General features: G+C 41.2%; 9 non-coding genes across 9 annotated transcripts; all 9 read left to right on the top strand.

Moving 5' to 3' along the window:
- The first annotated feature begins 1144 nt into the window (after positions 1–1144).
- TRNAH-GUG (transfer RNA histidin (anticodon GUG)) lies at positions 1145–1216 on the top strand. The gene has a single exon. It is a non-coding gene; the product is annotated as a tRNA-His (tRNA).
- A 295-nt stretch (positions 1217–1511) lies between these two features.
- On the top strand, positions 1512–1593 carry TRNAS-AGA (transfer RNA serine (anticodon AGA)). The gene has a single exon. It is a non-coding gene; the product is annotated as a tRNA-Ser (tRNA).
- Positions 1594–4443: 2850 nt separating this feature from the next.
- Positions 4444–4525, top strand: TRNAS-AGA (transfer RNA serine (anticodon AGA)). Its single transcript has one exon. It is a non-coding gene; the product is annotated as a tRNA-Ser (tRNA).
- Positions 4526–7359: 2834 nt separating this feature from the next.
- TRNAS-AGA (transfer RNA serine (anticodon AGA)) lies at positions 7360–7441 on the top strand. The gene has a single exon. It is a non-coding gene; the product is annotated as a tRNA-Ser (tRNA).
- A 1282-nt stretch (positions 7442–8723) lies between these two features.
- TRNAH-GUG (transfer RNA histidin (anticodon GUG)) lies at positions 8724–8795 on the top strand. The gene has a single exon. It is a non-coding gene; the product is annotated as a tRNA-His (tRNA).
- A 296-nt stretch (positions 8796–9091) lies between these two features.
- TRNAS-AGA (transfer RNA serine (anticodon AGA)) lies at positions 9092–9173 on the top strand. Its single transcript has one exon. It is a non-coding gene; the product is annotated as a tRNA-Ser (tRNA).
- A 2828-nt stretch (positions 9174–12001) lies between these two features.
- TRNAS-AGA (transfer RNA serine (anticodon AGA)) lies at positions 12002–12083 on the top strand. Its single transcript has one exon. It is a non-coding gene; the product is annotated as a tRNA-Ser (tRNA).
- Positions 12084–13736: 1653 nt separating this feature from the next.
- TRNAS-AGA (transfer RNA serine (anticodon AGA)) lies at positions 13737–13818 on the top strand. Its single transcript has one exon. It is a non-coding gene; the product is annotated as a tRNA-Ser (tRNA).
- A 1280-nt stretch (positions 13819–15098) lies between these two features.
- TRNAH-GUG (transfer RNA histidin (anticodon GUG)) lies at positions 15099–15170 on the top strand. The gene has a single exon. It is a non-coding gene; the product is annotated as a tRNA-His (tRNA).
- The last annotated feature ends 1100 nt before the right edge of the window (positions 15171–16270 follow it).

Below are 16270 nucleotides of genomic sequence, written 5' to 3'. Positions count from 1 at the left end.
CTATAACTCTCGTCCTACATTAGCGCTGGTGCAAACACTTCAAATTATTATACCCTGGCTCTCTCAGTCATACCATTCATGCACTTGAAACTTACTTTACCAATAAAAGAAGCAAATAGAAAAATAAAACAAAAGTGCTTGCTGGATTAGGCAACACACTTCATAAAACTGCATTTTCTTTTCTATTCTCCCCGTGTTACAAGCTTAACTGCTCCCTGTGTAATTTCTCTTAGCCTGCTGTCCCAGGAAGAGAATTTTATCTACAGGCTCTTTCCGTGTTTTTTTCCTAGTCTTTCTTTCCCTTTTCTTAGATTTGTAACTGTTCCTTTACGTGCTCTATTTAGGCGCCATTAATCTCATTTGAGCTCCTTGTACCTGCTGCTGTTTTCTCCACACCTCATACTGCCTTTTCCCTCTTTCTCTCTTTCTCTGAGGTTGGTGGATACTTTCCAAAGCTTCTGATGCCCCAATGTTCCTTCATCTTGTTGTCAGACGTGAATTGGAAAAGCAACCAAATTAACAAGCCTTTACCACTCATACATGGCAGAGGTTTATACTTTAATTCAATGAGCTAAGAAAAGCGTGTTGTGGGGCCCCTACGAGCCATGGTGCTTGCTTCATCATAATTGGGCACGCAGTCATTAGCCACAGCTCTGATCATGGGTCACTGAGGTCAGTTTCAATAATTCCTCAAAAACCTATCCATGCAGTCCCCCCTAACTGTGTAGTTATCTTGCTTTACTGCTGTTTGTGTGATTAGCTGGGAGGAGCTCACGGCAGCATCCTCCCTATAAAAGTGTAGATGGACCGCTCCTTAACTTTTTCTTGCTTCACTTACAGATGGCTTGAGGAGGTACAGGGGAGATGCAGGTCTAATAGACAGAATAGAAGATCTGCGCCAGGTGTGTTTCTCTGCATTGGTGTCCCATCACAGGCCCACAAGTGTATGTGTGATCTTTGACTTCTGGCAGTTCACAAGCAGGCGGCCAGGAAATGGTTTCAGCCTATCAACCACTGAGGAGACAAAGCCTTTGTATAAGCAATGAGGAAGCAATGAACACATTCAGCCTATCACAGGAGTTCCCTGAGTGTTCCGAATTATAAATTCTCCATGTCACTGTATGTTATTGAGCCCAAGTAGCTTGCCGTGATCGTATAGTGGTTAGTACTCTGCGTTGTGGCCGCAGCAACCTCGGTTCGAATCCGAGTCACGGCATTGTGGTTGGCAATGTCACGGCAGTTGGGTTTTTCTTTTACAGAATTACCAAATGTACCAGTTGTTTTTGTAAAATGTCTATTAAAAACAGATCCTTTAAAATATTTAAACGATCTAACGACAAATTATTTAAACACACATGATTATAAGATGTAACCTTATTTTTGTTTTTAGGAGAGAATGTGCCTGCTGAAAAAAACATTCTTTTTAAAAAGTGCATTGCAGGATATCAGGAATTTGCTGTGGCACACCTTGAAAACTTTCATGCAGATTATTTGCACAAAACTTACAGTCAGTTGTTGTGGCCGAGTGGTTAAGGCGATGGACTAGAAATCTATTGGGGTCTCCCCGCGCAGGTTCGAATCCTGCCAACAACGAGAAACTTTTTAACATCGGCTACAATTTCAGAAGCTAACCTTTAGAATTTCTTCCATGTCAGTTTTATAAATAGGTGGCTTATTTTGGTGTCACTATTGCCCTTTCACATTTTTATTATCGCTACCCCTTTCATATCTTTGCTATAACTCTCGTCCTACATTAGCGCTGGTGCAAACACTTCAAATTATTATACCCTGGCTCTCTCAGTCATACCATTCATGCACTTGAAACTTACTTTACCAATAAAAGAAGCAAATAGAAAACTAAAACAAAAGTGCTTGCTGGATTAGGCAACACACTTCATAAAACTGCATTTTCTTTTCTATTCTCCCCGTGTTACAAGCTTAACTGCTCCCTGTGTAATTTCTCTTAGCCTGCTGTCCCAGGAAGAGAATTTTATCTACAGGCTCTTTCCGTGTTTTTTTCCTAGTCTTTCTTTCCCTTTTCTTAGATTTGTAACTGTTCCTTTACGTGCTCTATTTAGGCGCCATTAATCTCATTTGAGCTCCTTGTACCTGCTGCTGTTTTCTCCACACCTCATACTGCCTTTTCCCTCTTTCTCTCTTTCTCTGAGGTTGGTGGCTACTTTCCAAAGCTTCTGATGCCCCAATGTTCCTTCATCTTGTTGTCAGACGTGAATTGGAAAAGCAACCAAATTAACAAGCCTTTACCACTCATATATGGCAGAGGTTTATACTTTAATTGAGCTAAGAAAAGCGTGTTGTGGGGCCCCTACGAGCCATGGTGCTTGCTTCATCATAATTAGGCATGCAGTCATTAGCCACAGCGCTGATCATGGGTCACTGAGGTCAGTTTCAATAATTCCTCAAAAACCTAACCATGCAGTCCCCCCTAACTGTGTAGTTATCTTGCTTTACTGCTGTTTGTGTGATTAGCTGGGAGGAGCTCATGGCAGCATCCTCCCTATAAAAGTGTAGATGGACCGCTCCTTAACTCTTTCTTGCTTCACATACAGATGGCTTGAGGAGGTACAGGGGAGATGCAGGTCTGCTAGACAGTATAGAAGACCTGCGCCAGGTGTGTTTCTCTGCATTGGTATCCCATCACAGGCCCACAAGTGTATGTGTGATCTTTGACTCCTGGCAGTTCACAAGCAGGCGGCCAGGAAACAGTTTCAGCCTATCAACCACTGAGGAGACAAAGCCTTTGTATAAGGAATGAGGAAGCAATTAACACATTCAGCCTATCACAGGAGTTCCCTGAGTGTACCGAATTATAAATTCTCCATGTCACTGTGTGTTATTGAGCCCAAGTAGCTCGCCGTGATCGTATAGTGGTTAGTACTCTGCGTTGTGGCCGCAGCAACCTCGGTTCAAATCCGAGACACGGCATTGTGGTTGGCAATGTCACGGCAGTTGGGTTTTTCTTTTACAGAATTACAAAATGTACCAGTTGTTTTTGTAAAATGTCTATTAAAAACAGATCCTTTAAAATATTTAAACGATCTAACGACAAATTATTTTAACACACATGATTATAAGATGTAGCTATATTGTACCTACTGACATAAATTATCGTTCTTGAACCTATTTGCGGTGGGGGAATGGAGCTCTCCCCCATGCCAATCAGAATGCAGATGAATGCAGTTGCAGTTGAGTGACCTGTATTGTGGCTGTCTAGAGGGAATGCACAAATGTAGCTGTCTCGCAGCCCAATCCAGACGTCAATTGGAGACAGGTTTTCAGGCAAATAGAGCAGTAAGTGCAGAGAAATGCTCACTCTCTAAAAATGGCATTTATAAAGTAGTAAAGTTAAATCCAACCTCATCAGTAAATAGGATTTCTCAATAAATAAATAAAGCTTCTCCTCTCTGATATGGAATTACCCCCCAAAAAGTATAAGGGAATACCCAATGCTAACCTACGAGAGGGGCAGACCTCACAGTAGTGAAAAATGTAATAGACTGTTTTGTACTACCAGGACATGCAAACTACCACAGTACATGTCTTACCTTTTACTTACATAGCATGATGCCCCTAGGACTACCTAGGGCCTACCTTTTGGTTAATTATATGTAATAAAATTGGAGTTTAAGGCTTGGCAAGTAGTTTTAAATGGCAAGTCGAAGTGGCAGTACACTGCAGCACAGGCACTGCAGTAGCAGGCTTGAGACAGGTTTGAAATGATACTTTTTTGGGCGGCACAATCAGTTCCTGGGTATATGGTATACCACTTTACAAGGGGCTTTCAAGTCAATGAAATCTGTCAGTCAGGTATACTCCAATTACACACATGATTAGGGAAGAAGCACGTTCACTTCAGCACTGATTAGTAGCAATAAAGTGATCAGAGTCCTAAGGCCAACAAAAAGATACAGCAAAATGCGTAGGTGAAAGGCAATAAGGTAGGGTTGAGGCCACCTTAAGAATGCAAGGTCTAACAAAAACAAACTAAGGATAACATGAGTAAAACATCAGGTTTCTCTACGGCATTTGGTGAGACAAGTGTGCCTTCTTTTATCTTCCATAAATGCAATCTTTCCCCGACCCCTTTATTATATAGCTCTTCAAGTAAAAAAGATAAAGCACTTACAAAGGAGCCTCAAATACTCAAAGATGGTAGACTTCTGTAATATGGGCCATAGACTAAAAGCAGCACGAAAACAGAGTGCAATAGGGTCCCAAAAACTTGAGTGCCACATGAGAGTATGCATGAAAGCCTATCCTTTTCCAAACTAGAGATATACTCATGCAATTTTTGTTTTTAGGAGAGAATGTGCCTGCTGAAAAATACATTATTTTAAAAAAGTGCATTGCAGAATACCAGGAATTTGCTGTGGGACACCTTGAAAACTTTCATACAGATTATTTGCACAAAACTTACAGTCAGTTGTTGTGGCCGAGTGGTTAAGGCGATGGACTAGAAATCCATTGTGGTCTCCCTGCGCAGGTTCGAATCCTGCCAACAACGAGAAATTTTTTAACATCGGCTACAATTTCAGAAGTTAACCTTTAGAATTTCTTCCATGTCAGTTTTATAAATAGGTGGCTTATTTTGGTGTCACTATTGCCCTTTCACATATTTATTATCGCTACCCCTTTCATATCTTTGCTATAACTCTCGTCCTACATTAGCGCTGGTGCAAACACTTCAAATTATTATACCCTGGCTTTCTCAGTCATACCATTCATGCACTTGAAACTTACTTTACCAATAAAAGAAGCAAATAGAAAAATAAAATAAAAGTGCTTGCTGGATTAGGCAAACACACTTCATAAAACTGCATTTTCTTTTCTATTCTCCCCGTGTTACAAGCTTAACTGCTCCCTGTGTAATTTCTCTTAGCCTGCTGTCCCAGGAAGAGAATTTTATCTACAGGCTCTTTCCGTGTTTTTTTCCTAGTCTTTCTTTCCCTTTTCTTAGATTTGTAACTGTTCCTTTATGTGCTCTATTTAGGCGCCATTAATCTCATTTGAGCTCCTTGTACCTGCTGCTGTTTTCTCCACACCTCATACTGCCTTTTCCCTCTTTCTCTCTTTCTCTGAGGTTGGTGGCTACTTTCCAAAGCTTCTGATGCCCCAATGTTCCTTCATCTTGTTGTCAGACGTGAATTGGAAAAGCAACCAAATTAACAAGCCTTTACCACTCATACATGGCAGAGGTTTATACTTTAATTCAATGAGCTAAGAAAAGCGTGTTGTGGGGCCCCTACGAGCCATGGTGCTTGCTTCATCATAATTGGGCGCGCAGTCATTAGCCACAGCTCTGATCATGGGTCACTGAGGTCAGTTTCAATAATTCCTCAAAAACCTAACCATGCAGTCCCCCCTAACTGTGTAGTTATCTTGCTTTACTGCTGTTTGTGTGATTAGCTGGGAGGAGCTCACTGCAGCATCCTCCCTATAAAAGTGTAGATGGACCGCTCCTTAACTCTTTCTTGCTTCACATACAGATGGCTTGAGGAGGTACAGGGGAGATGCAGGTCTACTAGACAGTATAGAAGATCTGCGCCAGGTGTGTTTCTCTGCATTGGTATCCCATCACAGGCCCACAAGTGTATGTGTGATCTTTGACTCCTGGCAGTTCACAAGCAGGCGGCCAGGAAACAGTTTCAGCCTATCAACCACTGAGGAGACAAAGCCTTTGTATAAGGAATGAGGAAGCAATTAACACATTCAGCCTATCACAGGAGTTCCCTGAGTGTACCGAATTATAAATTCTCCATGTCACTGTATGTTATTGAGCCCAAGTAGCTCGCCGTGATCGTATAGTGCAGGTTAGTACTCTGCGTTGTGGCCGCAGCAACCTTGGTTCGAATCCGAGTCATGGCATTGTGGTTGGCAATGTCACGGCAGTTGGGTTTTTCTTTTACAGAATTACAAAATGTACCAGTTGTTTTTGTAAAATGTCTATTAAAAACAGATCCTTTAAAATATTTAAACGATCTAACGACAAATTATTTTAACACACATGATTATAAGATGTAGCTATATTGTACCTACTGACATAAATTATCGTTCTTGAACCTATTTGCGGTTGGGGAATGGAGCTCTCCCCCATGCCAATCAGAATGCACATGAATGCAGTTGCAGTTGAGTGACCTGTATTGTGGCTGTCAAGAGGGAATGCACAAATGTAGCTGTCTCGCAGCCCAATCCAGACGTCAATTGGAGACAGGTTTTCAGGCAAATAGAGCTGTAAGTGCAGAGAAATGCTCACTCTCTAAAAATGGCATTTATAAAGTAGTAAAGTTAAATCCAACCTCACCAGTAAATAGGATTTATCAATAAATAAATAAAGCTTCTCCTCTCTGATATGGAATTACCCCCCAAAAAGTATAAGGGAATACCCAATGCTAACCTATGAGAGGGGCAGACCTCACAGTAGTGAAAAATGTAATAGACTGTTTTGTACTACCAGGACATGCAAACTACCACAGTACATGTCTTACCTTTTACTTACATAGCATGATGCCCCTAGGACTACCTAGGGCCTACCTTTTGGTTAATTATATGTAATAAAATTGGAGTTTAAGGCTTGGCAAGTAGTTTTAAATGGCAAGTCGAAGTGGCAGTACACTGCAGCACAGGCACTGCAGTAGCAGGCTTGAGACAGGTTTGAAATGATACTTTTTTGGGCGGCACAATCAGTTCCTGGGTATATGGTATACCACTTTACAAGGGGCTTTCAAGTCAATGAAATCTGTCAGTCAGGTATACTCCAATTACACACATGATTTGGGAAGAAGCACGTTCACTTCAGCACTGATTAGTAGCAATAAAGTGATCAGAGTCCTAAGGCCAACAAAAAGATACAGCAAAATGCGTAGGTGAAAAGCAATAAGGTAGGGTTGAGGCCACCTTAAGAATGCAAGGTCTAACAAAAACAAACTAAGGATAACATGAGTAAAACATCAGGTTTCTCTACGGCATTTGGTGAGACAAGTGTGCCTTCTTTTATCTTCCATAAATGCAATCTTTCCCTGACCCCTTTATTATATAGCTCTTCAAGTAAAAAAGATAAAGCACTTACAAAGGAGCCTCAAATACTCAAAGATGGTAGACTTCTGTAATATGGGCCATAGACTAAAAGCAGCACGAAAACTTGAGTGCCACATGAGAGTATGCATGAAAGCCTATCCTTTTCCAACCTAGAGATATACTCATGCAATTTTTGTTTTTAGGAGAGAATGTGCCTGCTGAAAAAAACATTCTTTTTAAAAAGTGCATTGCAGAATACCAGGAATTTGCTTTGGGACACCTTGAAAACTTTCATACAGATTATTTGCACAAAACTTACAGTCAGTTGTTGTGGCCGAGTGGTTAAGGCGATGGACTAGAAATCCATTGGGGTCTCCCCGTGCAGGTTCGAATCCTGCCAACAACGAGAAACTTTTTAACATCGGCTACAATTTCAGAAGTTAACCTTTAGAATTTCTTCCATGTCAGTTTTATAAATAGGTGGCTTATTTTGGTGTCACTATTGCCCTTTCACATATTTATTATCGCTACCCCTTTCATATCTTTGCTATAACTCTCGTCCTACATTAGCGCTGGTGCAAACACTTCAAATTATTATACCCTGGCTCTCTCAGTCATACCATTCATGCACTTGAAACTTACTTTACCAATAAAAGAAGCAAATAGAAAAATAAAATAAAAGTGCTTGCTGGATTAGGCAAACACACTTCATAAAACTGCATTTTCTTTTCTATTCTCCCCGTGTTACAAGCTTAACTGCACCCTGTGTATTTTCTCTTAGCCTGCTGTCCCAGGAAGAGAATTTTATCTACAGGCTCTTTCCGTGTTTTTTTCCTAGTCTTTCTTTCCCTTTTCTTAGATTTGTAACTGTTCCTTTACGTGCTCTATTTAGGCGCCATTAATCTCATTTGAGCTCCTTGTACCTGCTGCTGTTTTCTCCACACCTCATACTGCCTTTTCCCTCTTTCTCTCTTTCTCTGAGGTTGGTGGCTACTTTCCAAAGCTTCTGATGCCCCAATGTTCCTTCATCTTGTTGTCAGACGTGAATTGGAAAAGCAACCAAATTAACAAGCCTTTACCACTCATATATGGCAGAGGTTTATACTTTAATTGAGCTAAGAAAAGCGTGTTGTGGGGCCCCTACGAGCCATGGTGCTTGCTTCATCATAATTAGGCATGCAGTCATTAGCCACAGCTCTGATCATGGGTCACTGAGGTCAGTTTCAATAATTCCTCAAAAACCTAACCATGCAGTCCCCCCTAACTGTGTAGTTATCTTGCTTTACTGCTGTTTGTGTGATTAGCTGGGAGGAGCTCACGGCAGCATCCTCCCTATAAAAGTGTAGATGGACCGCTCCTTAACTTTTTCTTGCTTCACATACAGATGGCTTGAGGAGGTACAGGGGAGATGCAGGTCTAATAGACAGAATAGAAGATCTGCGCCAGGTGTGTTTCTCTGCATTGGTGTCCCATCACAGGCCCACAAGTGTATGTGTGATCTTTGACTTCTGGCAGTTCACAAGCAGGCGGCCAGGAAATGGTTTCAGCCTATCAACCACTGAGGAGACAAAGCCTTTGTATAAGCAATGAGGAAGCAATGAACACATTCAGCCTATCACAGGAGTTCCCTGAGTGTTCCGAATTATAAATTCTCCATGTCACTGTATGTTATTGAGCCCAAGTAGCTTGCCGTGATTGTATAGTGGTTAGTACTCTGCGTTGTGGCCGCAGCAACCTCGGTTCGAATCCGAGTCACGGCATTGTGGTTGGCAATGTCACGGCAGTTGGGTTTTTCTTTTACAGAATTACCAAATGTACCAGTTGTTTTTGTAAAATGTCTATTAAAAACAGATCCTTTTAAAATATTTAAACGATCTAACGACAAATTATTTAAACACACATGATTATAAGATGTAGCCTTATTTTTGTTTTTAGGAGAGAATGTGCCTGCTGAAAAAAACATCATTTTTAAAAAGTGCATTGCAGGATATCAGGAATTTGCTGTGGCACACCTTGAAGACTTTCATGCAGATTATTTGCACAAAACTTACAGTCAGTTGTTGTGGCCGAGTGGTTAAGGCGATGGACTAGAAATCCATTGGGGTCTCCCCGCGCAGGTTCGAATCCTGCCAACAACGAGAAACTTTTTAACATCGGCTACAATTTCAGAAGCTAACTTTTAGAATTTCTTCCATGTCAGTTTTATAAATAGGTGGCTTATTTTGGTGTCACTATTGCCCTTTCACATATTTATTATCGCTACCCCTTTCATATCTTTGCTATAACTCTCGTCCTACATTAGCGCTGGTGCAAACACTTCAAATTATTATACCCTGGCTCTCTCAGTCATACCATTCATGCACTTGAAACTTACTTTACCAATAAAAGAAGCAAATAGAAAAATAAAACAAAAGTGCTTGCTGGATTAGGCAACACACTTCATAAAACTGCATTTTCTTTTCTATTCTCCCCGTGTTACAAGCTTAACTGCTCCCTGTGTAATTTCTCTTAGCCTGCTGTCCCAGGAAGAGAATTTTATCTACAGGCTCTTTCCGTGTTTTTTTCCTAGTCTTTCTTTCCTTTTTCTTAGATTTGTAACTGTTCCTTTACGTGCTCTATTTAGGCGCCATTAATCTCATTTGAGCTCCTTGTACCTGCTGCTGTTTTCTCCACACCTCATACTGCATTTTCCCTCTTTCTCTCTTTCTCTGAGGTTGGTGGCTACGTTCCAAAGCTTCTGATGCCCCAATGTTCCTTCATCTTGTTGTCAGACGTGAATTGGAAAAGCAACCAAATTAACAAGCCTTTACCACTCATATATGGCAGAGGTTTATACTTTAATTGAGCTAAGAAAAGCGTGTTGTGGGGCCCCTACGAGCCATGGTGCTTGCTTCATCATAATTAGGCATGCAGTCATTAGCCACAGCTCTGATCATGGGTCACTGAGGTCAGTTTCAATAATTCCTCAAAAACCTAACCATGCAGTCCCCCCTAACTGTGTAGTTATCTTGCTTTACTGCTGTTTGTGTGATTAGCTGGGAGGAGCTCATGGCAGCATCCTCCCTATAAAAGTGTAGATGGACCGCTCCTTAACTCTTTCTTGCTTCACATACAGATGGCTTGAGGAGGTACAGGGGAGATGCAGGTCTACTAGACAGTATAGAAGATCTGCGCCAGGTGTGTTTCTCTGCATTGGTATCCCATCACAGGCCCACAAGTGTATGTGTGATCTTTGACTCCTGGCAGTTCACAAGCAGGCGGCCAGGAAACAGTTTCAGCCTATCAACCACTGAGGAGACAAAGCCTTTGTATAAGGAATGAGGAAGCAATTAACACATTCAGCCTATCACAGTAGTTCCCTGAGTGTACCGAATTATAAATTCTCCATGTCACTGTATGTTATTGAGCCCAAGTAGCTCGCCGTGATCGTATAGTGCAGGTTAGTACTCTGCGTTGTGGCCGCAGCAACCTTGGTTCGAATCCGAGTCATGGCATTGTGGTTGGCAATGTCACGGCAGTTGGGTTTTTCTTTTACAGAATTACAAAATGTACCAGTTGTTTTTGTAAAATGTCTATTAAAAACAGATCCTTTAAAATATTTAAACGATCTAACGACAAATTATTTTAACACACATGATTATAAGATGTAGCTATATTGTACCTACTGACATAAATTATCGTTCTTGAACCTATTTGCGGTTGGGGAATGGAGCTCTCCCCCATGCCAATCAGAATGCACATGAATGCAGTTGCAGTTGAGTGACCTGTATTGTGGCTGTCAAGAGGGAATGCACAAATGTAGCTGTCTCGCAGCCCAATCCAGACGTCAATTGGAGACAGGTTTTCAGGCAAATAGAGCTGTAAGTGCAGAGAAATGCTCACTCTCTAAAAATGGCATTTATAAAGTAGTAAAGTTAAATCCAACCTCACCAGTAAATAGGATTTATCAATAAATAAATAAGGCTTCTCCTCTCTGATATGGAATTACCCCCCAAAAAGTATAAGGGAATACCCAATGCTAACCTACGAGAGGGGCAGACCTCACAGTAGTGAAAAATGTAATAGACTGTTTTGTACTACCAGGACATGCAAACTACCACAGTACATGTCTTACCTTTTACTTACATAGCATGATGCCCCTAGGACTACCTAGGGCCTACCTTTTGGTTAATTATATGTAATAAAATTGGAGTTTAAGGCTTGGCAAGTAGTTTTAAATGGCAAGTCGAAGTGGCAGTATACTGCAGCACAGGCACTGCAGTAGCAGGCTTGAGACAGGTTTGAAATGATACTTTTTTGGGCGGCACAATCAGTTCCTGGGTATATGGTATACCACTTTACAAGGGGCTTTCAAGTCAATGAAATCTGTCAGTCAGGTATACTCCAATTACACACATGATTTGGGAAGAAGCACGTTCACTTCAGCACTGATTAGTAGCAATAAAGTGATCAGAGTCCTAAGGCCAACAAAAAGATACAGCAAAATGCGTAGGTGAAAAGCAATAAGGTAGGGTTGAGGCCACCTTAAGAATGCAAGGTCTAACAAAAACAAACTAAGGATAACATGAGTAAAACATCAGGTTTCTCTACGGCATTTGGTGAGACAAGTGTGCCTTCTTTTATCTTCCATAAATGCAATCTTTCCCTGACCCCTTTATTATATAGCTCTTCAAGTAAAAAAGATAAAGCACTTACAAAGGAGCCTCAAATACTCAAAGATGGTAGACTTCTGTAATATGGCCATAGACTAAAAGCAGCACGAAAACTTGAGTGCCACATGAGAGTATGCATGAAAGCCTATCCTTTTCCAACCTAGAGATATACTCATGCAATTTTTGTTTTTAGGAGAGAATGTGCCTGCTGAAAAAAACATTCTTTTTAAAAAGTGCATTGCAGAATACCAGGAATTTGCTTTGGGACACCTTGAAAACTTTCATACAGATTATTTGCACAAAACTTACAGTCAGTTGTTGTGGCCGAGTGGTTAAGGCGATGGACTAGAAATCCATTGGGGTCTCCCCGCGCAGGTTCGAATCCTGCCAACAACGAGAAACTTTTTAACATCGGCTACAATTTCAGAAGTTAACCTTTAGAATTTCTTCCATGTCAGTTTTATAAATAGGTGGCTTATTTTGGTGTCACTATTGCCCTTTCACATATTTATTATCGCTACCCCTTTCATATCTTTGCTATAACTCTCGTCCTACATTAGCGCTGGTGCAAACACTTCAAATTATTATACCCTGGCTCTCTCAGTCATACCATTCATGCACTTGAAACTTACTTTACCAATAAAAGAAGCAAATAGAAAAATAAAATAAAAGTGCTTGCTGGATTAGGCAAACACACTTCATAAAACTGCATTTTCTTTTCTATTCTCCCCGTGTTACAAGCTTAACTGCACCCTGTGTAATTTCTCTTAGCCTGCTGTCCCAGGAAGAGAATTTTATCTACAGGCTCTTTCCGTGTTTTTTTCCTAGTCTTTCTTTCCCTTTTCTTAGATTTGTAACTGTTCCTTTATGTGCTCTATTTAGGCGCCATTAATCTCATTTGAGCTCCTTGTACCTGCTGCTGTTTTCTCCACACCTCATACTGCCTTTTCCCTCTTTCTCTCTTTCTCTGAGGTTGGTGGCTACTTTCCAAAGCTTCTGATGCCCCAATGTTCCTTCATCTTGTTGTCAGACGTGAATTGGAAAAGCAACCAAATTAACAAGCCTTTACCACTCATACATGGCAGAGGTTTATACTTTAATTCAATGAGCTAAGAAAAGCGTGTTGTGGGGCCCCTACGAGCCATGGTGCTTGCTTCATCATAATTGGGCGCGCAGTCATTAGCCACAGCTCTGATCATGGGTCACTGAGGTCAGTTTCAATAATTCCTCAAAAACCTAACCATGCAGTCCCCCCTAACTGTATAGTTATCTTGCTTTACTGCTGTTTGTGTGATTAGCTGGGAGGAGCTCACGGCAGCATCCTCCCTATAAAAGTATAGATGGACCGCTCCTTAACTTTTTCTTGCTTCACATACAGATGGCTTGAGGAGGTACAGGGGAGATGCAGGTCTAATAGACAGAATAGAAGATCTGCGCCAGGTGTATTTCTCTGCATTGGTGTCCCATCACAGGCCCACAAGTGTATGTGTGATCTTTGACTTCTGGCAGTTCACAAGCAGGCGGCCAGGAAACAGTTTCAGCCTATCAACCACTGAGGAGACAAAGCCTTTGTATAAGGAATGAGGAAGCAATGAACACATTCAGCCTATCACAGGAGTTCCCTGAGTGTTTCGAATTATAAATTCTCCATGTCACTGTATGTTATTGAGCCCAAGTAGCTCGCGGTGATCGTATAGTGGTTAGTACTCTGCGTTGTGGCCGCAGTAACCTCGGTTCGAATCCGAGTCACGGCATTGTGGTTGGCAATGTCACGGCAGTTGGGTTTTTCTTTTACAGAATTACCAAATGTACCAGTTGTTTTTGTAAAATGTCTATTAAAAACAGATCCTTTAAAATATTTAAACGATCTAACGGCAAATTATTTAAACACACATGATTATAAGATGTAGCCTTATTTTTGTTTTTAGGAGAGAATGTGCCTGCTGAAAAAAACATTATTTTTAAAAAGTGCATTGCAGGATATCAGGAACTTTCTGTGGGACACCTTGAAAACTTTCATACAGATTATTTGCACAAAACTTGCAGTCAGTTGTTGTGGCCGAGTGGTTAAGGCGATGGACTAGAAATCCATTGGGGTCCCCCCGCGCAGGTTCGAATCCTGCCAACAACGAGAAACTTTTTAACATCGGCTACAATTTCAGAAGCTAACCTTTAGAATTTCTTCCATGTCAGTTTTATAAATAGGTGGCTTATTTTGGTGTCACTATTGCCCTTTCACATATTTATTATCGCTACCCCTTTCATATCTTTGCTATAACTCTCGTCCTACATTAGCGCTGGTGCAAACACTTCAAATTATTATACCCTGGCTCTCTCAGTCATACCATTCATGCACTTGAAACTTACTTTACCAATAAAAGAAGCAAATAGAAAAATAAAACAAAAGTGCTTGCTGGATTAGGCAACACACTTCATAAAACTGCATTTTCTTTTCTATTCTCCCCGTGTTACAAGCTTAACTGCTCCCTGTGTAATTTCTCTTAGCCTGCTGTCCCAGGAAGAGAATTTTATCTACAGGCTCTTTCCGTGTTTTTTTCCTAGTCTTTCTTTCCTTTTTCTTAGATTTGTAACTGTTCCTTTACGTGCTCTATTTAGGCGCCATTAATCTCATTTGAGCTCCTTGTACCTGCTGCTGTTTTCTCCACACCTCATACTGCCTTTTCCCTCTTTCTCTCTTTCTCTGAGGTTGGTGGCTACTTTCCAAAGCTTCTGATGCCCCAATGTTCCTTCATCTTGTTGTCAGACGTGAATTGGAAAAGCAACCAAAATAACAAGCCTTTACCACTCATATATGGCAGAGGTTTATACTTTAATTGAGCTAAGAAAAGCGTGTTGTGGGGCCCTACGAGCCATGGTGCTTGCTTCATCATAATTAGGCATGCAGTCATTAGCCACAGCTCTGATCATGGGTCACTGAGGTCAGTTTCAATAATTCCTCAAAAACCTAACCATGCAGTCCCCCCTAACTGTGTAGTTATCTTGCTTTACTGCTGTTTGTGTGATTAGCTGGGAGGAGCTCATGGCAGCATCCTCCCTATAAAAGTGTAGATGGACCGCTCCTTAACTCTTTCTTGCTTCACATACAGATGGCTTGAGGAGGTACAGGGGAGATGCAGGTCTACTAGACAGTATAGAAGATCTGCGCCAGGTGTGTTTCTCTGCATTGGTATCCCATCACAGGCCCACAAGTGTATGTGTGATCTTTGACTCCTGGCAGTTCACAAGCAGGTGGCCAGGAAACAGTTTCAGCCTATCAACCACTGAGGAGACAAAGCCTTTGTATAAGGAATGAGGAAGCAATGAACACATTCAGCCTATCACAGGAGTTCCCTGAGTGTACCGAATTATAAATTCTCCATGTCACTGTATGTTATTGAGCCCAAGTAGCTCGCCGTGATCGTATAGTGGTTAGTACTCTGCGTTGTGGCCGCAGCAACCTTGGTTCGAATCCGAGTCACGGCATTGTGGTTGGCAATGTCACGGCAGTTGGGTTTTTCTTTTACAGAATTACAAAATGTACCAGTTGTTTTTGTAAAATGTCTATTAAAAACAGATCCTTTAAAATATTTAAACGATCTAACGACAAATTATTTTAACACACATGATTATAAGATGTAGCTATATTGTACCTACTGACATAAATTATCGTTCTTGAACCTATTTGCGGTTGGGGAATGGAGCTCTCCCCCATGCCAATCAGAATGCACATGAATGCAGTTGCAGTTGAGTGACCTGTATTGTGGCTGTCTAGAGGGAATGCACAAATGTAGCTGTCTCGCAGCCCAATCCAGACGTCAATTGGAGACAGGTTTTCAGGCAAATAGAGCTGTAAGTGCAGAGAAATGCTCACTCTCTAAAAATGGCATTTATAAAGTAGTAAAGTTAAATCCAACCTCACCAGTAAATAGGATTTATCAATAAATAAATAAAGCTTCTCCTCTCTGATATGGAATTACCCCCCAAAAAGTATAAGGGAATACCCAATGCTAACCTACGAGAGGGGCAGACCTCACAGTAGTGAAAAATGTAATAGACTGTTTTGTACTACCAGGACATGCAAACTAGCACAGTACATGTCTTACCTTTTACTTACATAGCATGATGCCCCTAGGACTACCTAGGGCCTACCTTTTGGTTAATTATATGTAATAAAATTGGAGTTTAAGGCTTGGCAAGTAGTTTTAAATGGCAAGTCGAAGTGGCAGTACACTGCAGCACAGGCACTGCAGTAGCAGGCTTGAGACAGGTTTGAAATGATACTTTTTTGGGCGGCACAATCAGTTCCTGGGTATATGGTATACCACTTTACAAGGGGCTTTCAAGTCAATGAAATCTGTCAGTCAGGTATACTCCAATTACACACATGATTTGGGAAGAAGCACGTTCACTTCAGCACTGATTAGTAGCAATAAAGTGATCAGAGTCCTAAGGCCAACAAAAAGATACAGCAAAATGCGTAGGTGAAAAGCAATAAGGTAGGGTTGAGGCCACCTTAAGAATGCAAGGTCTAACAAAAACAAACTAAGGATAACATGAGTAAAACATCAGGTTTCTCTACGGCA

This window comes from Lissotriton helveticus, chromosome 12, assembly GCF_964261635.1.
Source record: "Lissotriton helveticus chromosome 12, aLisHel1.1, whole genome shotgun sequence".
NCBI lineage: Eukaryota > Metazoa > Chordata > Amphibia > Caudata > Salamandridae > Lissotriton > Lissotriton helveticus.
This window is presented reverse-complemented; position numbering and strand designations above follow the sequence as displayed.